The sequence below is a fragment of the Squalius cephalus genome, assembly GCF_949319135.1.
Source record: "Squalius cephalus genome assembly, chromosome: 22".
Classification (NCBI taxonomy): domain Eukaryota; kingdom Metazoa; phylum Chordata; class Actinopteri; order Cypriniformes; family Leuciscidae; genus Squalius; species Squalius cephalus.
Genome location: NC_137143.1, coordinates 2,205,848 through 2,229,952, shown reverse-complemented (window position 1 = coordinate 2,229,952; position 24,105 = coordinate 2,205,848). Strand labels below are relative to the sequence as shown.

Genomic DNA, 24,105 nt, shown 5'->3' with positions numbered 1-24,105 from the left:
CGAGTTGGTCATCGCCTTTCCTTTTACCAGAACTGTCCGCAATGAAATTAGCCATTGAAAAAAATATCGCGGCCCGCTCATCTCTCCACTTCCCTGTCACTTCAGGTGCAGCGCGCTTTTTTGCAGTCCGTTCAGATATGACGCGTTGCTAAGCAATCGCAAGGCGCTCAAAGAAACACATTTTAATCTATTTATTGTTTAGGTTTTGGATTAAATAACATGACGTCATAGCACTTAAAAAAGCATATAAAAAAGAAAATTATTATTATTATAAAAAAAGAAAAAAGAAAAAAAGAAACATTATTCTGGGAATATTTCAAGGCCCGGTACTAACGGGTCCACGGACCGGCACCGGTCCGGGGACCGGGGGTTGGGAATCACTGTGTTAAAAGATTCATTCATGCACAGAAGAGAGTGCATTTATGATTAATAGGCTACCGGTAGGCTAATCCTCCTGGTGCCGGGTCTGAGTGAGTAGGCCTAATTTACTCTCTTACCTTTGTTCTTTGATTAACATTAATGACACTCCATCTGACACGCGTCCCATTTTCTCACAAATTTCTACATTCATTTATGATATTTAAATCATTTGCTCTTATGAGGACACTTGATAAAACGGACATTTTGGCATAATTTGTGTGTGTTATGTTTTGTTCAAGGCCGAAAAGAGAACTCGATACTGACACGCGTCTTTTCCGTGTGTGTGTGTGTGTGTGTGTGTGTGTGTGTGTTTGTAATAGGCAGGACTTACAGCGCGGTCTCTTGTTTTGTCGCGCTTGAATGGTTGAGCGTGATCATACAACGCTAGTCAACTGGTGACAGAAAATACGGAAACTGCGTAATTGCTTTAAAAAAAATTTTTTGCGGTGCTGCGGTGGGCAATTGATGAAACCGGTGTTGCAACTGAACACCGTGTAACACCGGTAACACCGACTATCGTGCCAAGCCTACTCTCCACTCATTTCTCCTTTACAATTTCGCTAAAAGTTTTTTAATTTTGCACTTTTGGTTACCATTAACTCAAAATGAAAATGTTCAACTACTTTATACAGTTGGTCTTTTGAGAGACAATCCAATTTCTCCACTGTAGGAGATCCCAACAAATCCTGTAGTTGATCCATTTTATCGGAATTAAAATTGTCAACTACCATTTTCTTTATTTGAATGCCAATTGAGATATGAACAAAGACTCAAAAAAAAATTTGCGTTGTCACTTCCACAATCTTTTTGAACGCACCTGGACCAGAGTAAGGCAGACGGCACTATAATGCAAGAAGACAATTAAGAGCCGTCCTGTATCTAAGCTAATAGATCAACTCAACCCTAGTCTTCAGTTCGCCCACATGCAGCTCAACGGCTAACCCGTCTACCCGCGTCCGACGCACCAAAAACAACAAACTAAAACAACAAACTAAAACAACAAACAGCGTTTAAGCGCTCTACAGCCTATCACAGGATTGCACGAGGCTCTGACGGTCTAAACCGCCTCATTACTTCTGGGCAAATATAGTGCAATCTCTCACTCTCCTCCAGTCATGCACGACTCGACCCGTCAACGTCCCGATACTTTCACTGCAGGACGATGTGTTCCTCTCCAAATTCAACTCCTCCATATGGCTTTATCCAAACACTCCCCCCAAAGATTTATTACATACCAAATATCCAAACTCGTCCTACTCTCTCTCGCACACCAAGCGGTGATTCAGGAAAGGTAATGCTGTGGATTGTGGCACTGAAAGCAGCTGTTGGATCATGTCATCTACGGGACCAGATGTAAAGGTACAGTATCGCCACATTTTTGTCTGAAAGGAGCATCAGATCTCCGTCTCCTCCGTCACAAGTAGCTGTTCAACAACCTCTGGAAGAAACAAAAAAAGTATTTAAGCATCTAAATAATTAAATAATAATTAATGAGTAATACATAATAATAAGTAATGAGAGCAACACAATTTCAGTTTTGTTCGGCCTACTGAACGAATCCTTTTTGAACGAATCGTTCTAATGAATGACTCCTCGACTCTCTCACTCACTTCTGCTTTGTCTCTGAATGAATCAGCCGTTTTGAACGAATCGATTGACTGAATGATTCAATGAGTATCTCGTTAAGATTTGCTGCCACCTACTGGCGGTTTTCATTTCATTTTAGCTGAGGAACTGAAGGACGAAGATTGAATGCTGTTATTATGTTTCATGTTTTTATGTTTTCAGTAACAATAGTTCTGGTTATCGGGATCACTTCCTCACTTTTGTTTAAATAAAATGTAAATCATATGCAGGAGGTAATACCACTAGCTTGATAAACCACGTTAGCCGTTTTCACCCCGAGCTGTTAACGCCTGGCAGAGTCTGACTGCTTTAGAGACGCGCGGATGAGCTCCAACGTCACCCGAATCCGCAGCCAAAAACAAATCATCCACCCGCCGAAATTAATTTTCTCTGATTTAAGTATCCGCACCCGATGGTCAAATTACAATTATTCTGTGTTATGCGTGATTATAAACGGATGACCGTCACCTTCAACAGCGGACTCGACAACGGTTGATGCGCGCATCTTTAATGGTAACATAATACACTGATTAATGAGCGCTGCTTTTAAATGAACATTTCTTTAAAACAAAATTTGACAGATTTTTCTTTTCTTAATGGCATAAACAAGCTTTACTCCCTTGAAACTAGGGCTGAACGATTAATTGCATTTGCGATAATATCGCGATATGATGAAATGCGATTTTTTAAACCGCAAAGCTGCGATTATAGTCTGGTCATGTGACGCGAGAGTAAACCAGTCTGTATTGCAGATGAAGCATCAACTTGGCACGCGACACATATAGACCTGGCTACAGGAAATAACAGTTTATGTTTAATTTATGTGATATTGTGTTAGATTCTCTCCAACGATTCTGTATTGTATATGTCTGAGCTTAGTTTTAAACACAGACGTGTACGACGCGCGTGCTTTATAAACAACCGTATTCTGCTTGCTTCTAATTCCTCTCTCTCCCTCTCTCTCTCTCTCTCTCTCTCTCTCTCTCTCTCTCTCTCTCTCTCTCTCTCACACACACTCACACACACACACACACACACACACACACACACACACACACACACACACACACACACACGACACCACTCGAACCTTACGAGAAATAATCTTTAATAAAGTTCGGAAAAGTTGAAGCGAGTTACAAGGACATTCGCGGGCTTCATTGCGCAAGATATGAGATACGCGCGGTCTGCGTGATGTTACTTCAGTAGTGCGCGGTCTCGCCCGCCGGTATTTTACTTACAAATGTTCTATGAAGGCATCATATGTCTTGTAATGCAGTTGGCTTATATATTAAAAATATGAAAATCACCGACAGAAGCTGCTTTCAATTTCAAATACTCACGTGCGTTTTGCGAAGAGCATTTGAGCATGCGGCTGTGAGCGAGTCTACGTGGTTAAATGTACGTTTGCATCTCAAAATGCTTTTATGACGCGAAATTACCGGTAATGTGACACAGTCAGTTATTAAACAAACAGGACAAACCACATCTTATAATTTCAAAAGAGATGAACACGTTCAGACAGCCTACTCTTAAATACCGAAAGCACTCTGTTTATTGCTTGTAATATTTTTTTCCCTCTTTGTTATTTGTTTTGAAGCTATATTTGTTAATATAATTAACATGTAATTGTATTAATTTAGTTTTTTAATGTGTAATTATTATAAGTAGGCCTACTTATAATAATTGTATTAATTTAGTTTTTTAATGTGTAATTATTATAAGTAGGCCTACTTATGTAATTAAATATTTTAAGTTTTATTAATAAGATCAATTAAAGAAAAAAAAAAATGTATCGGCTCATGAGGTGCCTAAAGATTCCCTTCCCTATTTTACAATGATTTATTGCTTGTTTTTGTTGAATAATAGAAAAGATAAAGAGCTTAAAAAATAATCGCATATTAAATCGCAATCGCAATATTGGTAAAAAAAATCTTAATTAGATTATTTTCCAAAATCGTCCAGCCCTACTTGAAACTTAAACTGGAATGTCACTGTTTCTGTCACTGCGACTTCCCGAACAGGCGAGCACACACACGCACGCGTACACACACATCCCTTTTGAAGAAAAATTGAAAATTGAAAATGCTGTGCATCGCGATGCATTGTGATATCGAATTGAACTGAATCGATGACATGATAATCGTAATCGAACCGAACTGTGAGAACAGTGTCGGTTCACACCCCTATTTCTCACGCAGAGAAAAATCGCGGAGCAAAGAGGACACCGACACCGACAGACTACACAGAGCAGGCTACTTTTGATATGAAAAAAGTTCTCAGCTATCAGGTTCTGTCCATTTTATTACGAAATTCAGACAATAAATACCGTTTTGGTATTCGCTTGTAAATGTGACGTGACAGATCGCTGTAGCGGATCAGTTCAAGTAAACCGATCATCTGTTACTTTTTATTTAAAGATACAGTACAACTTACCGAAAGGTATATATGCCTCTTACATAATATCGATCAATCAGTGTTTTTCAGCCATGCAAAGAGGTCAATAAAACTGCAGGACAACAATTATGTCACAGAACGTTACATTTACTTCAGGAAAGCCATTGAAGAAGAGGTCAATGACCAACACGTTAGTTGACTAGAAAAAATATAGAGAGGAGTATTTTGCTAAATATGTGCACTATATTACATATTTATTATATTTTTACTTGTGTCATTACATAATTGTTATTCTAATGAAAACTGCATTATATTTAATTTAATTTGATATTTTTAACCTTTAATAATAATAATACCAGCTGACTCTCTGTATGTTTACAGCATTATGTGAGATATATTTTTTTCTTGAGAAAAATTAACATGTAGGCTATCAGCTGTAGCCTACCTAATATTTATCCAAATGAGTCAATATTGAATCAGCATTGAAATCAAATCCAAAAATTGAATTGAAATCGTGAAAATTGTGTTAAGCAATAATACAAACAGTAGCCTACCAGTCATTGTACCATGTAAACATTGTAACATGTTGTCACTAAACTTAATACAATTCTGTTTAGTTACCAAATGTTTTGACAATCACAATTACACCTATTGTGATGCAAGTTGTTTTTTTTACATCCCCCCCCATCATCCATCCATTTCTCTTGTGCAATTAAAATATTGTGATAATACCGTATACCGTGATAAAAGCTCAATCAATAAATCGCAGCATGAAAATTTGATACCGGCACATGCCTACACGACACATTATCCAAGTTAGATAGATAGTTACCTCGGGATCATTAGAGTATCTATCTATCTATCTTTCTATCTATCTAGGATTATCTGATGTGTGTGTGTGAGAGAGAGAGAGAGAGAGAGAGAGAGAGAGAGAGAGAGAGAGAGAGAGAGAGAGAGAGAGGAGAGGTAGATTTTTTTTTTAAGAAAATTGTACTTTGGCATATTATAGTGTAAAAACACAATTATTGTTGATTTTAGTTGATCATAGTTGATCATAACTAGAGAGGAAATGATGAGATGATTGAAGTGACCAAAATTGTCACGGTTATCACAGAATCCTGTACAAAAAGAACTAATACTACAGAATGAAGTTAATTCAACAAGTTTTATGTCGAAAAACAGCAAATAACAAATTGATTAGCATCAATATGCACTTTTTGTTTACGTAAACATTAAAATACCATTAAAAATGATGGCCAGATTTTAAAAGAGTGTCTTGCAACATGTTATCTACTAACATGTACAAGTTCAAATAAAGTTTTGACAAAAAAGGTTTTATACAAAGATAAACCTCATAATTTAGCCTTTAAATATTTTTTTATAAAGAGTCAACAAAGATAAATTACTGACATTTACACATTAGCTTATATTTATTAGTAGTGTTTGGGTGCACCCCCATCCTTCATGTTGACTGAGCTTTCAATGTTGTTATGGAAAGGGGTGATTGATTGGTTCCTGTCACATGACCTGCGGTGCGTTTGCGGCATTCTGAAAAGTTTAGATTTTTTTCATCTCGTTTCGCCTGGTAAAAAAATTATGAGCGCGCTTGCCGCGCGCCTACATTTGAACAAACTTGAGCGCGCAAAAGACGCGATATGTGAACGGCCTCTGGCGAGTTAGCTCATATCAAGCCACGAGCTATTGGGTGCACGCGAGCGACGTGTTGGAGACCCCTGCTCTAGGGCTCCGCTTTGTAGGCTACAACTCGATACTTTTTTGCTACTTAGTAATAACTTTCTGCGGCCAGCGTTTCTGGAAATGAACGAGGGTAAACACTTTTTTAGACCTGACTAAATGAAATTTAAGACCTAGGATGAAAATCTGGCCGTTTTTAAGACTTTTTAAGGCCTTAAATTGAAAGTTCAGAATTTTAGACTTTTTAAGACCCCGCGGAAACCCTGCCTTCTGTGAGATGATGTGCCTTCTTACACAGAATAAGGCAGTCGTGTATTTATAAGTCTTGTTTAATCAAAGCGTTTCAATCTTCTGTTTATTCAGCTATAGCGATAGGGATTTCCTGGGATGATGCGCATTATTGTACTTCTGCGGCGGGGCATATTTATCGTGTTTGCGTGAGAGCGCCCTCTGGCGATCAAATGGGGCAGTATTTACTACCAATCAGCCGCAGTCCACTGACAAGCTGCGCATAAGATAATCGCAAATCGCGTGCGGTTTTGTTGTGATTAATCGTTCAGCCCTAGGAAGGGATCAGATGCATTGCCTGCAACTTCATGAAAAACATGGACAGATTTCTCATGTATTAACTTTTCATTTGTGCAGGGTCCAGCATATCCTCCTCATGCCCATCGTCATCTGCCCCTTCACCTGAGTGGCTTTCAGTAACAGAGAACAGAGAACTCACTAGGAACTGAAGGAAGACAGTATGCACCAGAGACAGATGGTTGCACTGAAAATGAGCGATCACAGTTTTTGAAGGGGCAATGCACCTGCTCTTTTTGAAATGTGAAATTTAAGGTGACCCAAAAGATCTGAAAGATCAATCAACTGTTTCTGACAGTTTGTAACTTCACATGTGAAGGGTCCCTGCAGAGACTCACACTGTGATGCAGAAGATGACTGCCGATGATGACGGTAAACTTGACATTTAAATGCGTTGTAATTTCTGAAGCGTAACTTACAACCTGCCATGCAACATGCATATAGATAATGTGCCTCATTTCTGTGTAGCCCTTGATGTTGTACATAACCTTTTAGGGTTTTCACTGAAACACTACAACTAGTACAAGTGTAATCTGCAAACATCTTTCCATGGTACAATGATCACCTTTTTACACTGATCTTGATGTTAGCAGCTCACGCAACTTATCTGCAGGGAGAAACAAAAACAAGCATGTAAGTGTATAGGACATGTTAAGAAATCTACAAATATGCTAAGAAATTTATTGATAAATGTATCTAAAGTACTGAATACTATCCGTGTAACCAGTCAATCCCTATTAGTTTATGTGCTCCTGTTTCAGTGTTTGTGCTTCAATGACGACAGCGTTTTAATTTTGAGTGGTGATTAAAGTTGGCATGAAAGCAAGTATATTGTATGTGTGAAAATGTCCCATTGGATTGTAGGAAGTTGGGCATTGCTAACTGGGGTGAGTTAGCGTTTTTGATGAAAGATTACATGGGCATATTAATACATAAAAAATAATAATATTGTGCTCGGATAACTCATTTATAATAAGCACTGCAACATTCTGTAAAAAAGTTATAATTTTCACTTTTAATTTCATGGCTACTAAACTGACTTACTACTAGTGCATTCAACAGTTTGAACCAGTTGAAAATTGCAAGGCCAAATTATGAGAATCAGAAACGATTAATTGCTTATCTGGGTCTTCAGGCTATGCAGTCTGTTGGTTTACCTCACCTCCCAATCTAAGTCGTTCGTTCGTTCATTCAGTGACATCTGTCCGTACATGATCCGTTCCACCTGCACGATCCGTTTCACGCATGCGCGTAGCGGTACCACGCATGCACTGAAACACTTGACGACCAGGCGGCACAACTTGCGGCATATTTGTGTAACGTTAGTTGTATTGTGTTTAACATTTCACAGTCTATTTTGATGCTTTTAAATGTAGCTTACGCTATGCATTACGATGTGTTTACGTGGTTGCAAATTGAACGGTCAAATTGAACGAATCGTTCATGACCGACCCATCACTAAGAGGCGGGTTGGAGATAAGAGGTTTGATTGACAGTAGGGGTGGGCGGATCGATCCTGAAGTATCGATACTATCGATACTGACGTGGTATCGAAAAGGATCGATCCTCACATAAAAATATCGATCCAAATGTGTGTTTTTTTACCAGTAATTTTTTATTAATTTAGCACGCAATTCAGTGCATAAAATAAGCTTCTAAGTGGAAAAATAAGCGAATGTTAGCGGATAATTGTGTAGGATAGAACTTTTCTCCTAGTCATCTGGATACAAAACGAAACCAATCAATCACAGAGAGCGTTCGATGCTGGTGCTTCGCTGAGCTCACAGGCCCAGTGCGTTTGGGAAACGAAGCCTTGCTTAGATGACAGAGAAACAATCGGGAGTTATTTCGCAATAAACAAACCAAAAGTGTACATAACGGTTCAAAATGTTGACGTCAGTAAGATTTTTTTAATGAAATTAATATTTTTATTCAACAAGGATCGATGCATTAAATTGATCAAAAGTGACAGTCAAGGGTTTTACACTGTTAAAAAAATCTACTAGGCTAAATGATGTTCTTTCAACTTTGTTCATCAAATAATTCTGCATAAAATGTATCATGGTTTCCACAAAAATATGAAACTGTTTTCAACATTGATAATAATAAGAAATGTTTCCTGAGCAGCAAATGAGCATATTAAAATGAATTATCATCATGACTGGAGTAATGATGCCGAAAATTCAGCTTTGATCACATGAATAAATTACAACTTTTGAACAGTAGGCTAGTACTATAATTAGGGTAGTTTTGTAAAAGTCACTGAGTAATTACAGGCGAGTTGAGAGCACAAATCACAAAATATTTAAAACGTATTCAGATTTAGCATATTAATGATGCATTCACCTCATATATCATGACACACTGCTCTAGCACATGAAAGTGCATACAAGTTCAAGTGCATGCTTTTAAAATGAAAAAGTATTGGTAGCCTATCGGTATCGATATTGGCGATACTGGCCCTATTTACTTGGAATCGGATCAATACCGAAATTTGCAGTAGGCTATCGCCCACCACTAATTGACAGGTCCAACGGAGTCAAGTAGTTTAGTCACAAGCTCTTTTTAATACTTTTCATTGATTAAATAACGTTACTTGAAAACCCCATAGACAGAAGTAAAGGGTGACGTATTGAACGTAACTTATCCAACCTCGCCTCGGAAAAAGGGCATTTTTAGCTTTAAGACAACACCTACGACTAATATATAACTTAATTACATAATACAGGGCAAGTGGAATATAGAGACTACGTTAAATCATCGGAAAAAAATAGCGCTATTCGTCGACGGCTGTTTGGCAAATAAGTTTTCCCTCAGGTGGAAAAATAGTTGGTAATAAAATGCAACAGAAATCCTAAAAATTACAAAACTATTAAGTAGGACTTGGCTAAAATCAAACAAAAAGAAGAATAAAAACTAAGTAACGGTAACGTTACCATCAACCCAGACCTGCATTTTAAACATTATCAAGATTTTAAATAATTATGTTAAAGTTACCGGCCTGCGCCCATGTTTAAAACACAGTCAACACGACACAACACACACACAAAAAAATGTCCAAATGTAAAACTCACATATAGAAATGATGAAATTAGAAAACATGCATTTTACCTGCTAATTTTCGCTTCACATCGAAGATCGACGGTTAAGATGAAGGACCAAGGTTGAGTGATCCCTTTCGCGCGCGTAGCTGTCAGTGTATGCTTAGAAGGGATTGTATCCTTGCGCCAAGGCGGGAATTCCTTCAGTTCGAATATTTAAAATCTCCATAGCTGTCATTTAAATATCAGCGTACTTAAAGACATAATGTACTATTATATGATATTATATTATGATATTATGAGAATAAATGCGTCATAAAACACTGAACGGCGCAGAACTACTTTGACAAGCGGAACAAGATGTGATCAGTCGCAGAAGCGATGGAAGTCTGGTTCCCTTGCTCTAGTCTAAGTCGAACTGATTCTTTCGGTTTGTCGTTAAAACGAACCGGTTCAAAAACTGATTGATTTTTTTTATATATTATTATTATAAAATTTTAGTATAGATTACAAAAATGTGTCAGATACTTACGAATACAGAACAGAATTCAAAGATTTAAAATATTTCTCATATCACAAACATGTAGGTATAAAAAATATATATATAAATTATATATACATAACAACCCACTTAAACATATACATACATATACAGTTCAGAGAAATAAAATAAAGAAAAATACAAATAAAAATAGTTAGCCACAGAATACAGAAATAGTAAATTCATCTTACACAGACAAAAGGTAAATTAATTGCCATAATATCAGGGAAGCTTACCAATACTTTTATAACACTCTATAAATCTATTACTTTTCTTATTATCTATCAGGATAAGAGAATTGAAGAGTGATTTAAATTCCACTAAAAATAGAGGAAATGAGGGTTGATACCCTAAAAATTTCTGTTTATGAATGAAAAATTTCCCCAGTAAAATAAAAAAGTTAACCACAAGAATTAGAGACTGATCCTTACTATTATCATATTAGCATATATCCTTGAGAGAAAAGTTATAAATTATCATGGGGGGATGAAATATGAAATACTTCAGACCAAAACTTCTTTGTAGAATCACAATGAAAGAAAAGATGAATAAAAGTTTCATCAGCGCGTCCACAGAAGGAACAGGAGCTATCAACATCCACATATTTGGATAATTTACAGGATAAATTTTATGTAAGATTTTAAAATGAACTTCTTTTACCTTGTTGGAAATGCAAAATTTATGCGGTAAAAGCCATGTTTTTTTCCCAATTTATATCATCCAGCTGTGAATTCCAGTAAAAATTTTCCTCTTAGATCAACCTTGTTTTTACTTTGCAAAATTTGACGAATATATTTATTGTTACATTTTTTTATCAAGTAATTTAATGCCGTTCAAAGACAATGTAGGTTGAGCATATGAGGTATTTACTTTATTAAAAAGAACATGACTTCTAATTAAACCAGAAGGGATGGCTTTAATGACAACGTTGTATTCCTTAAAAGGAATGGGAAAACTGTGCTTTATCATGAAGTTCTCATATGACAGTATGGAGCCATGTTCATCAAACAACGACAAGATATTTACGATATTTCTTTGGAACAACTTTGGATAGAAAAGAGAGGAATTTCTAATAGTTATATCAATATTATTCCATAAGAAAGTTCTGTGAGGAGAAAAATTGTGGACAAAACATAGCAAGAAGTGACTGCTGATGAAACTTAGATAATGCAACAGGAAGTTTGTTTGGATAGTAATTACAAGACAAAAGAGAGACCAATTTTTTCAAAAATGTAGTTGGGGATAAGAAACCATACAGAATTAGGGCTTGCCAGGCATCTTTTAAGGCAGTTAATTTTAAAAGTATTAACAGTATCAATGAAATTTAAAACTTCAAGACCTCCTTCCACTATTAGATAGCACAGCTTTTTTAAGTTTGTGAGTTTTATTTCTCCAAATAAAATCAAGGAATAACTTATTAATGTCATTGGCCATGGATTCATTAACAAAAAGTAAACAAAACGAGACAGACCCTCGGCTTTTGATAAAAGCACTCTACCATATATCGTTAAGTCTCTTTGAAGCCAGAGGTTAAATATATTCTTAGTTTTTTTAATTCTCTCATTAAAGTTCAAATGTTGTCTGGCTGAAAGTTTCCTGGATATATAAATACCTAAATATTTCACTACATTCTTTACAGGAACACTTCCTATCGAGGTATCTTCACAATCATGCAGGCAATCATTCACAGTACACTGTAAAAAATTTATTGTAATTTTACAGGAAATTCCTGGCAACTAATTGCAGTAAATTTATAGCAATTAATATACAGGATTTTTACTGTTTACTTTTACAATAAAGTACTGTATTTATACAGCAGTTGTACTGTGATTATAGTAGCATTATTACAGTAAAATGCTGTAATTTATTTCAATTTACTGTATATTTACTGCAACTCAGTTGCCAGGAATTTCCTGTAATTTCACAGGACAGAATTACAATTTAATATTGTAATTCAATATACTGTATATATATCCTGTTATTTGTAAATATTACAATACAATGCTGCCTGCAATTATCTGTATTAGGCAATTAAAAACACAACAATGATATCTTTTTAATCTTTTATTAAAAACTGTTTTCTTAGGAGGGTGTAAACAGGTGCGTTGAGCCCGTATCTCTTCTCTGCTTTGCAGCCCGTCTGGGAGTTGATTCCACAAAAAGTTCTGAAAAACGAGAGAGAGGAAAAAAAGTTTTAAGTTTTCATATCTGTTAAATAATGACAAATACTATGTAAAAAACATTTGCTACTTGCTCATAAACAAAAATGATTTTGATGTATTTATTTAATATTACCAACTTAACTTAAATGTCATTAATGACTCGCCCTCATGTCGTTCCAAGCCCGTAAGACCTCCGTTCATCTTCGCAACACAGTTTAAGATATTTTAGTTTTAGTCCAAGAGCTTTCTGTCCCTCCATTGAAAATGTATGTGCGGTGTACTGTCCATGTCCAGAAAGCTAATAAAGACATCATCAAAGTAGTCCATGTGACATCAGTGGGTTAGTTAGAATGTTTTGAAGCATCGAAAATACATTTTGGTCCAAAAATAACAAAAACTACGACTTTATTCAGCATTGTATTCTCTTCTGGGTCTGTTGTCAATCCGGGTTATATGCCGTATTCAACTTAGTCGTCGTCTTCCTCTGAGAGGGTGGGTGTGGACACAGTCCTATATAAAACATCACATGTTAATATGCTTCTCATGAAGGAACTTATGTTTCAGATGGCTGGACTAGCTCACCGCTGGCACGGGAAGAGAAGGATGAAGAGGAGGAAGCTTGACTGACTGCAGTCGGTTGGAGATCATGGACTTTTCTCTAATAATAATTATATTCTGATGAGAGAGCTCCTTTTGCTAGTAGGTTTTGTATTTCGGCGCGAAGCATGTGAGCTGCGTTGCTTCTCACCGAAGTCTCGACAGCCGCCTGAAATCGAGTTGGAGCGAATAACCTCGCTTTATGATGTTCATAACCCAAACTGACACTTCGGGGATGGCTTGCCAGGCCTCGACCCTTGTGGCTAGGGGGATCTAATACCCTTGTGTTGTGATTTGTGCACATATTCTCTTTGGGGCTGGCTTGACAGGCCGTGGCCCGGTTGAGAGATGACAACTGGGCGCCTAGTGAAGGGGGACCGGTTACCCGTGGAGCGAGTAACCTCGCTTATTGTGTTCATAACCCAGTTCAGCACTTGGGGATGGCTCGCCAGGCCTCGACCCGTGTGGCTAGGGGTTGAATGAAAATTGGGGATCGGCCGCCTAGCATAGGGGAACCGATTACCTGTGTGTTGTGTTTTGAAACATACTCTTTTGTGCTTCATTATTTCAGTGAAGCATGTCTTATGACGGGCACGGACTGATTTGATGAACACTCATGTCTCGCTCTATCAGAGCTGCTGTAGAAGCAGTGACTATCTGTGGCGCACATGCTTCGCAGCGGGCGCGCTGACTGCAGTGATAGAGTGCGGTATCAGTGACGCGTGCTTTGTAACGGGCCTGGTGACTGATTTGAGAACGTTTCCAGCCAGCTGTGAGCGGGGGGGCTGTAGGGGAAACATTTATTTCTCAGTCTGTTTGAGCTGCTGTGAGAACAGCGTTTGTTTGCAGCGGTGCGCACTTTACAGCGGGCCCATTGACTTCAGCTATAGTCCGCTCTGTTTGTTTGGATTGACAGAGAAATGCTCTTATTGTGCTTATTGGCTCTCTGATAAAGCAGCGTTAGTTTGCAGGGTGTGTGTGTTCGTAACGGGGCCTTGCTGCAGTTAAAAGCATCTACAGTCACCTGAGCTAAGAGGGAACTGTGAGAGATGAGCGAGCTCTCTTTGAAGGTGTTGAATAACACAGGAGAAAATACTTTCTCTGGAGAAACTGAGTCACGCGTGAGGATGGGGCCGGCGTGGGCTCACTCGTTCTGACGCTCATTGTGTTCGTCTGAATTATGCAGAGGACACACAAAACCAGGTGCGAGGGCGGGGTAGCTCTCTGACGAACAGAAAGCTAGCCGCGAGCGCCGAGAGAATGGCGACTAGTTCTCGCAGTGAGAACAGCCATCGTGAGAGAGAGCAGTTTCAGCGTGGTTTGATTCCAGGCATGAAAACGCACTTGTTGTGTCTGAGTCACAGAGAGGGCTCTGCGTGACGTACAGAACGGGAGGGCGCGAGGGTGGGGTAGCTCTCTTGACTGAACGAGAGCTAACCGCGCGAACATCTAACCACACGCTTCTTCCGTCGAGGCTTGACGAGGGAAGGAAACGGGGGAAGCGGGAGCGGTTTGCCGTCCGAAAGGAAGTGAAGTGCAGCCCATGCGTGATGAAGCCCAGGCACATGGCGCACTCATAGGGTCCATCCGCCTCGTGCAGAGAGGCTCCGCACGAGGCACAGTGGACGAGGCATTTTTGAAACATGTAAATATGCTTAGAAGGATATAAAGGATAGTTTTCTCGCCGGATGGCCTCAGGAGAGCAGCGACAGAAGATAAGCGGCTACGAGGTGAGTTGAAGGCGCTGTCCGCTGTATGCAAGGCTCGCTCTCGCTGTTTGGCTTGTTTCCACGGCGAAGGCTTCAGAGGAGTCAGAGACGTGAAGAGTCGCTAAAGGAGAGAAAATCTGCTATATGGCCAGAATGGGCTTCCTTCATAGGCTTATGCCACGCCCATTTAGGTGCACTCTGATGTGTCTGGCGCCAAGTCACTTGATTGGGTCACGCGTCAGAGGTGCTTGGCCATAGGTTGTGCAGTTGTTAGCTTGTAAATTGTTAGCTTGTAAATATTAGCTTCAATATTTCTCGAGGAAAGGAGTTTTCCCCACTGCGTATTAGCTACGCAATACGAAGTGACCGTTCTCGAAAGGGAACTCATGAGATGTCTGAATCGCTGTATAACAGATCGGTAACACTTTACAATAATGTTCCATTTATTAAACTCTTGTTGACCACATTAATTAACATTATCTATAAATAAACTGCACATCTACAGTATTAATTAATCTTTCTTAATATTAATTTCACCATTTACTAGTCAAGTCAAGTCATCTTCATTTATATAGCGCTTTTAACAATGTAGATTGTTCCAAAGCGGCATTACAGAGTGTGGCGAGGGGGGCGTGGTTTTGCGAAGTCTGTAGCGGGAGAGAGAGGAGGGGGCCGAGCGGTGAGTAAGTAGGTCAAGTGCAGATGATGAACACCTGTGTCTGATTGCAGTAATTGGCGTAGAGAGACCGGATATAAACTGGCACGAACGAGAGAGAGAGAGAGAGAGAGTTGGACTGGGACCTCGCGTGCTGCTGCCGTCTCGAGAAGAGATCGTCAAAAGAGACTTTGAAGTATTGTTTTGTTTCTGCTGTGCATAGACACGGTGAACGCGCTGTTCGCGCACATTTCTTTTGTTTTGTTTTTTGTCTATGACAAATAAAGCGAGAGTCCCAGTCACGCCGACCCCTGTCTTCTTCCTTCCTACACCCACAATATTGAACCTCATCACACAGAGATACAAGGATAGTTTAAAGTAACAGAGATTGTTTTGGCTTTATAGCAGTTCTTGAATAAAGTTATTTTCCAGCTAAAGTTAATTTGATTGGTTCACTTCCGTCGCAAGGATCATTAGTTATTAACTTAGGAGCCGCTAACACGACACCGTTTTAACAGGAAACTCTACACAGGCTTTAAACGCGAAACCTGTGAGAACGCTGATGGCGTGCACATGCGTATTACGAGTTCAGTCTATTGGTATGCGCGTTTGAATATATTTGCACAGGTTTGTAATTCCCTACAAACCAAGCCTTAAAAAACTACTTGTCTGGCCTTAACATTTTGATAGAGAATTGTATCACTTCGGGGTAGATACGCGAAACGAATTTTCCCGACAACGTTTTATCTGTAGAGTGGTAAAGGATCCTCCATAAGGAGAGACTAGTTGGCACTTTAGCACCCCGCTATGACATTGGGTCCAGGCGCAGGTCCTTCGTCAGATCTGGATACGGCCTGGATCCGGCAGGCTGCAGATAAACCTCGGGATAAACAAAAACACTAAAATTAGCGTAGATGCCATTCTTCTCATGATGTAACGAGTACATCAGGATTTATGGGAAGTGTTCCCAGTTCCGGCTGGCCTGATCTATGCAGCCTAACACTGAATTATAGAAGTCTATAATGTGTTATGTGTATGCTAGGTCAAAGAGTTGTGTCTTTAATCTAGCTTTGAACTGACAGAGTGTGTCTGCTTCCCGGACAATGGTAGGAAGGCTGTTCCAAAGTTTTGGTGCTAAATAGGAAAAGGATCTACCGCCAGCAGTCGATTTTGATATTCTAGGTATTATCAACTGGCCGGAATTTTGAGATCGCAATAGACGTGAAGGACTATAATGCGTTAAGAGCTCACTCAAGTGTTGTGGTGCAAAACCATTTAGTGCTTTGTAAGTAATCAGCAATATTTTAAAATGTATACAATGTTTAATAGGGAGCCAATGCAGTGTTGACAGAACTGGGCTAATATGGTCATACTTCCTGGTTCTGGTAAGAACTCGAGCTGCTGCGTTTTGAACCAGCTGTAGTTTGTTTATTAAGTGTGCAGGGCAACCACCCATAATAGCATTACAATAATCTAGCCTTGATGTCATGACTTTTAAATGAAGGATTGGTATCAAAGCGCACACCCAGGTTCCTAACCGACGACAAAGACTTAACAGAGCAACCATCAAGTGTTAGACAGTATTCTAGGGAAGTTTTTTGTCCAATAATTAGAATCTCTGTTTTTTCAGAATTTAATAGTAGGATATTACTAGTCATCCAGTTTATTATATCAGCTATGCATTCCGTTAATTTTGTGAATTGGTAGGTTTCGTCGGGGCGTGAAGAAATATAGAGCTGAGTATCGTCGGCATAACAGTGAAAGCTAATTCCATGTTTCCTAATGATATCTCCTAATGGTAGCATGTACAGAGTGAACAGCAGCGGTCCTAGTACTGAGCCTTGTGGTACGCCATACTGAACTTGTGATCGATAAGACATCTCTTCATTTACTGCTACAAACTGATAACGGTCAGATAAGTATGATTTAAACCATGCTAGTGCAATTCCACTAATGCCAACATAATTTTCGAGTTTATTTAAAAGAATGTTGTGGTCAATAGTGTCAAATGCAGCACTAAGATCGAGTAACACTAATAAGAGAGATACAAACACGATCGGATGATAAGAGCAAATCATTTGTGACTCTAATGAGAGCTGTCTCGGTACTATGGTACGGTCTAAATCCTGACTGAAAATCCTTGCACATATCATTTCTTTCTAAAAAGCATAGTTGTGAAGATCTTTCTAGTATCTTTGACAGAAAGGGAACATTCGAGATCGGCCTGTAATTGACTAATTCTGTGTGTTTTAGCCACTGTTTCAAATAAATACCTAGAGTTTTGTTTATTTTCTTCTAATAGGGTTGAAAAATAAGCAGATCTAGCAGCTTTTAAGGTCTCTCTGTAAGCAATCGAGCTCTCTTTCCATGAGATGCGAAATACCTCTAGTTTTGTTTTCTTCCAGTTGCGCTTTGTTTTTCTGGCTGCTCTCTTAAGTGCCTGAGTGTGCTCGTTGTACCACGGCGTTGGACTATTTTCTTTAATCTTCTTTAAGTGCAACGGAGCAACTGTGTCTAAAGTGCTGGAAAAGAGAGAGTTAAGAGTTTCTGTCACAATATCTAGTTCTTCTATGCTATCCGGGATGCGGAGATGATGAAACTGATTAGGAAGATTATTAATAAAGCAATTTTTAGTGGCAAAGGGATAGGTCTCACATATTTGTAACACGGAGTCTGCTTTGCAGCCTTGGCTAAATGTAATTTACACGAGACTAGATAATTTGTCATCGCTCTGCTGCAGAATTTCAACGGCATCAACATCTATTCCATGTGATAATATTAGATCTAGAGTATGATTACGACAATGAGTAGGTCCTGACACGTGTTGTCTAACTCCAATAGAGTTCAGAATGTTTAAATGCCAATCCCAATGCATCTTTTTCATTATCTATATGTATATTAAAATCACCAACAATTAGTACTTTATCTGCAGACAATACTGACTCTGATAGAAAGTCAGCAAATTCTTTGATAAAATCTTTATGGTGCCCTGGTGGCCTGTAGACAGTAGCCAGCACAAATCTCAAACGTGATTTATCATTTATACTATATATTTATACATTAAGCACCAACACTTCAAAAGAAGTATATTTAAAACTAGATTTCATAGTGATTTCGAAAATATTACTATAAATTACAGCAACACCTCCCCATTTACCTTTCAGATGAGGTTCATGTTTATAACAGTAATCTTGCGGGGTGAACTCATTTAAAGTAATGTAATCGTTTGGTTTTAGCCAGGTTTCTGTCAAACACAGCACATCTAGGTTATAGTCTGTAATCATATCATTAACAATGAGTGCTTTTGGAGTAAGGGATCGAATATTCAGCAACCCAAGCTTTAGCATTTGCTCATCTGTATTATATAGCTGTTTTTTATTTGTTGAACTTCAATTCAATTTTTAACCTTAGATGGGTTGAAAAGTTTTTTGGATTTCCAAATTCGGGGAACAGACACAGTCTCTTTGTGATGACAGCTAGGTGAAAGAGGCTCTATGTGATGGGATTTATCTGACCTTGGTGACGTGAGACAGCTGGCAGACGGTCGGTTTAGCCAGTCTGTCTGCTTCCTGACCTGAGGCCCAGATTGTCATGTTTGAGCTCTAAGACTATGAGCCAAATTACTAGAGAGAAGAGCAGCACCATCCCAGGAGGGATGAATACCATCTCTTTTCAACAGGTCAGGTCTGCCCCAAAAACTTTTCCAATTGTCTATGAATTCTATATTATTTTGCGGACACCACCTCGACAGCCAGCCATTGAGTGAACACAATCTACTGACTATCTCATCACTCCTGCGAACAGGAAGGGGGCCAGAGCAAATTACAGTACCTGACATCGTACTTGCAAGTTCACACACCTCCTTAATATTAATTTTGGTGATCTCCGACTGGAGGAGTCAAACATCATTAGTACCGACGTGAATAATAATCTTAGAGAATTTACGATTAGCATTTGCCAGCACTTTTAAATTTGCTTTGATGTCAGGCGCTGTGCCGGCAAACATGTGACTATGGTGGCTGGTGGCTCTATTTTCACGGTCCGTGTAATAGAATCGCCAATAACTAGGGCACATTCAACAGGATTCACAGTGGTTGTTTCACTGAGTGGGGAGAACCTGTTTATGTTGTTATCGGAACGGAAGAGCGGTGTTTTGTCCCGCGACTATAGTGTCTCACCGTCACCCAATTGTCACCCTGCTGCATGGGCTCTACTTCAGCCGGAACCGAACAGAGTTCACTAAGCTAGTCGCATCCAAAGCAGTATCTAAAGCCCTTGCATTCTTACTATCCTTGATTAAAGTTTGGATGCGTGTCTCTAGTTCTGAAATCTTCCCCGTCAGCTTTACTATCTCCCTGCATTTATCACATGTAAATCCTTTGCTGACAGAGAAGGATATGCTAAACATTTTTCAAATATTTCAGATATTTCAATATATGAATATACAAAATTCACTTAATTCATAGCTAATTTTTCGTTTAAGCTCAGCCTTGCTTTGCACAGCCCTGAAGTCGTCGTCTTCCTCTGAGCGGGTGGGTGAGGACACAGTCCTGTATAAAACATCACATGTTAATATGCTTCTCATGAAGGAACTTATGTTTACTTCATATTCAAGTGATATGTTTTGAATTCAAATGTAGGAAACCGGTTTCAGATTGCTGGACTAGCTCACTGCTGGCACGGGAAGAGAAAGATGAAGAGGAGGAAGAGGAGGAAGCTTTACTGACTGTGGTCGGCTGGAGATTGTCGAATTTTCTCTAATAATATTTATATGCTGTTGACGATACATAAGAATAAGAAAACACCTTAATACAATGCTCAACGTATGAACGCAGGCTTAATGTTAATAATGTTAACACATTCAATGCTATGATAGCTTTCTTACCCTCATCGTCGTCGTCAGGGAAGAATTCAGTGTCACAGAGATATGTCGGGGGATTGAGCTTGCGCCTGCGCTTGCGCAATTGCGTATCGCCATACTTTATCTTATTTAAAGTATAAAATTCATCAAGCAACCTGTGTATATCTTCAACCATATTGTACATGGTGAATGACTTCTTTGGAGGAGGGCTGCATGACATCAGCGTTTCTCTCTGGATTGTGCTTTTCACTGGTTCCTGTTTCTTTATAACCTTCTGTGGAGGTCTGCGTGGCATCGGCTTTTCTCCGATCTGCAATAGAGATGTGATTTTTAAGTCAGCATCACACTATTGATCCATATTACAATATTTAATGAGCAAGACAAAAGTATGGGGGAAGTAGAGCTGGTTCTGTGTGCCACTTACTATGTTCTCTGAAAACTGCCTCAATTTATCTTTCACTGCTTCCCAATGAGCTTGTTTCTGTTGCCTGTCACTGTGAAAGAGAGAAAGCAAGAGTGAGATTACCAAGAGGTCACTCCAACCATAAAATTATACTAGCCACTGATGATCATCACAGTAGCTTTATCGCTTTGTGTCATAAAGACATGTATTTTTATATCTTACCGCTTATCATAGTCTTCCAAAAGCTCATCTTGTAGGTTACAAGAGTACAGATGCTACACACAAAAGAAAAACTTAGTCCACAATTTACAAGCAGTAGATATTTCATATTTCATATTTCATGCTGACGATACATAAGCATAAGAAAATACTTTAATACAATGCTTAACATATGAACGCAGGCTTAATGTTAATACTGACCGATGATGATGGTTGAAAAAACACATTCATGACGATGTAGGGTGACCACCATCAAACACACCAAATGTGGGAAGACTTTAAGCTTGTGTGGGACAATGTGGGACATGTTACCAACACTAAAACAACCTGAAACTGTTATATAATGTCTATATAACTTAATAAAAACATTTGTATTCTGCCTTTCAGCTGATAAAAGTTATTTGTTCTTTAGTCCCTTCCAGAAAACACCATTACATCACAGTGTAACATAACATGTCTTTATTTTACATGTCATTTAAATTCAACATCACTGAGCCCAAAGTCCAACTAAAATCCAACAATATAAACAATGAACAAATAAAATATAAAACAACATGAAATTAGATCATTGACAGTCTTATATATTAAGAATATATTAAACCAAAAACTCATATTTTTTTAGAAAGGATGTGAATTAAAAAAACCACAGCAGGCAACAAGTTGATCAGTTCTGTTAAATTAACATTTTAATTGACCGAATTATCCATTTGTGACCCTGGATCACAAAACCAGTCTTATGTTGCACGGGTATATTTGTGGCAATAGCCAACAAAACATTGTATGGGTCAAAATGATAGATTTTTCTTTTATGCCAAAAATCATGAAGATATTAAGTAAAGATCATGTTCCATGAAGATATTTTGTAAATTTCCCACCTTAAATATATAAAACGTTTATTTTTGTGAATGGATGCAGTACTATCGCCAATAGAAATGGACAACTTTAAAGGTGATTTTCTCAATATTTTGATTTTTCTGTACCCACAGATTCCAGATTTTCAAATAGTTGTATCTCGGCCAAATATTGTCCTATCCCAACAAACCATACATCAATGGAAAGATTATGTATTCAGCTTTCAGATGATGTATAAATCTCAATTTTAAAAAAAATTACCCATAAGACTGGTCACATTTGTTTTCTGACAGGGAACACATGGAACAATCACCGGTCCACATTTTGACTGACAGCTGTCACAACCATTTAGTGACTGTGTTTACTCCTTTCTTTTCAACCATTGGATAGGGTTTAAAAAACGGATGTCCTACTTCTGACGATGCGCTGTTAAATATAGGTGAAAAGCTACGCCGCAAAAAGAATAAATAAAATGCTTTCTTTAAAAGGCACAAGAAAGCATGCACTTTTTCTTAATATGATGATTAAAAACCAATGCGGGACATTTTCTCAACAAGCGACGTGCGGGACAAGGGGTGAAAATGCTGTGCGGTAGCTGCTACAACCAAAGACAGTAAAAGAAAGAGTACAACGCAAAGCGGGACGGGTGGTGATTGCTTTCTTACCCTCGTCGTAGCAATGTCTTCTGGGCTTCTCTGAGGCGGTGGTTGTGGTCTCAGTCCAGGCATCTCTGAAGCGCCCACAGGTTGTGCAGTCTGAGCAAGACTGTCACATGTCAGGAGCCTGAGCTTGGGCAATCTATTGCTTTCCATTCTCTGATCTTTATTTCTGTTAAGCTAAAAATCAAAGCGCTAAAACACTCCTATAAAAAAGTGTTATAGGCTATTTCGAGTGTTTTAGCTCTTTTATTTTTTGCTTAAGCATTTGCATCTCTGCTCGCGCACGGTCATGGGCCTCGTCGTCCTGGAGAGAAAGACAAAAAGGGGGTTACCAATGATATCAAAGTTTACATATTATCCATTCATATCTCTGGAGTTATATGTACTTGCGCCTCCTCGAGCCTCCGTTTGGCCTTTTCTTTCTTATATTTTCCTTTCTCCTCTTCTGAATGTTTCAAGGACATCTTCATCTCCTGACGACAGATCACACAAGCATTACACTCGTTTAAACTGGAACACCTCAACCTCAAATGTGATTTTTAATTCTTTATACAGTCACCTTTATCTTAATGTCCAGCTCTTTCATATTCTTCTGAAATCTGTTTGTAGCTCTCATCAAATCCTTCTAAAATATGAAAATATGAACAATCTCTGAGTTCTGGGATTAGCTACTTTTCTCCAAGTAGCACATTAGGAGTTTAAACACATTTAGGAGCGCATTAAAAACTTTAGGGGTGCAATGCAATTTTTTCAAATGTGTTTTATCTTAATAAGGGGATATAAAGAGACATTATGAGAATAGTAGGCTAAGGTTTTTAAATATTTCTGCTTCAAACTGTTTTTAATAATTATGTAATAGCTAATTGATAGTCCTACTTTAGTTAGCTTTATAAGGCCTATAGACATGTGACGGCATCAAGCTTTTATTGTGGTACAATCTCATAAAAAAAAAGGTACAGAACTTGCTGTCACTGCGGCGGTAGACAGGTAAAAGGTGCACATTTGTACCTAAAGAGTGCATATTAGTACCTCATATCTCTGAGGCGGTGGTTGTGGTCTCAGTCCAGGCATCTCTGAAGCGCCCACAGGTTGTGCAGTCTCAGCAAGACTGTCACATGTCAGGGGCCCGAGCTTGGGAAATGTATTGCTATCCATTCTCTGATCTAAAATACTACTTTGATCCAAAATCCTATTGGTAAACTCTTATGATCTGTAACCGTACACAGATCAGCTCTAATGTGCAATTCAACTGTTAAGTTCAGTGACGTGTCCAATAGAATGCATTACGATGACGTCACACAGCAGTCAGTGCCGCAGGCAGAAATGCATGGATTATTATTTTGATTTAAAAATTGAGAAAATTACCTGTGTTCATGGTCACCGCAAGCATTGTCCATGAGAGTAATGTAGATAAGGCTACTTGTAATACCTATATTTTGTGTATATTTTTAGTAAAAAATATATGTATTTTACACTCGCAAAATACAATACATTTTTTTTTGCCTTCATTGTAAGAAGGCTGTAAGAGCATCGACCACAAGTTTCTGCAAAGAGTATAGAAGTACTTCTATACTCTTTGACGGCCCTAACTAACTAAAGCCTATGTATTATTCTGTCACGTAGGCCTATACACGTTGAAAGTTGAGTCCAAAAATCATTCAGTTAAACTGACATTCTCTCACC

At 38.6% G+C, this 24,105-nt stretch overlaps 1 long non-coding RNA gene across 1 annotated transcript; it reads right to left on the bottom strand.

The window, feature by feature from the left end:
* Nucleotides 1–1,661: 1,661 nt before the first annotated feature.
* On the bottom strand, nucleotides 1,662–9,896 carry LOC307150267. Its single transcript, XR_013819673.1, has 3 exons — nucleotides 9,835–9,896; nucleotides 7,289–7,330; nucleotides 1,662–1,858 (listed from the first exon to the last, which is right to left on the bottom strand). It is a non-coding gene; the product is annotated as an uncharacterized lncRNA (long non-coding RNA).
* Nucleotides 9,897–24,105: the final 14,209 nt, after the last annotated feature.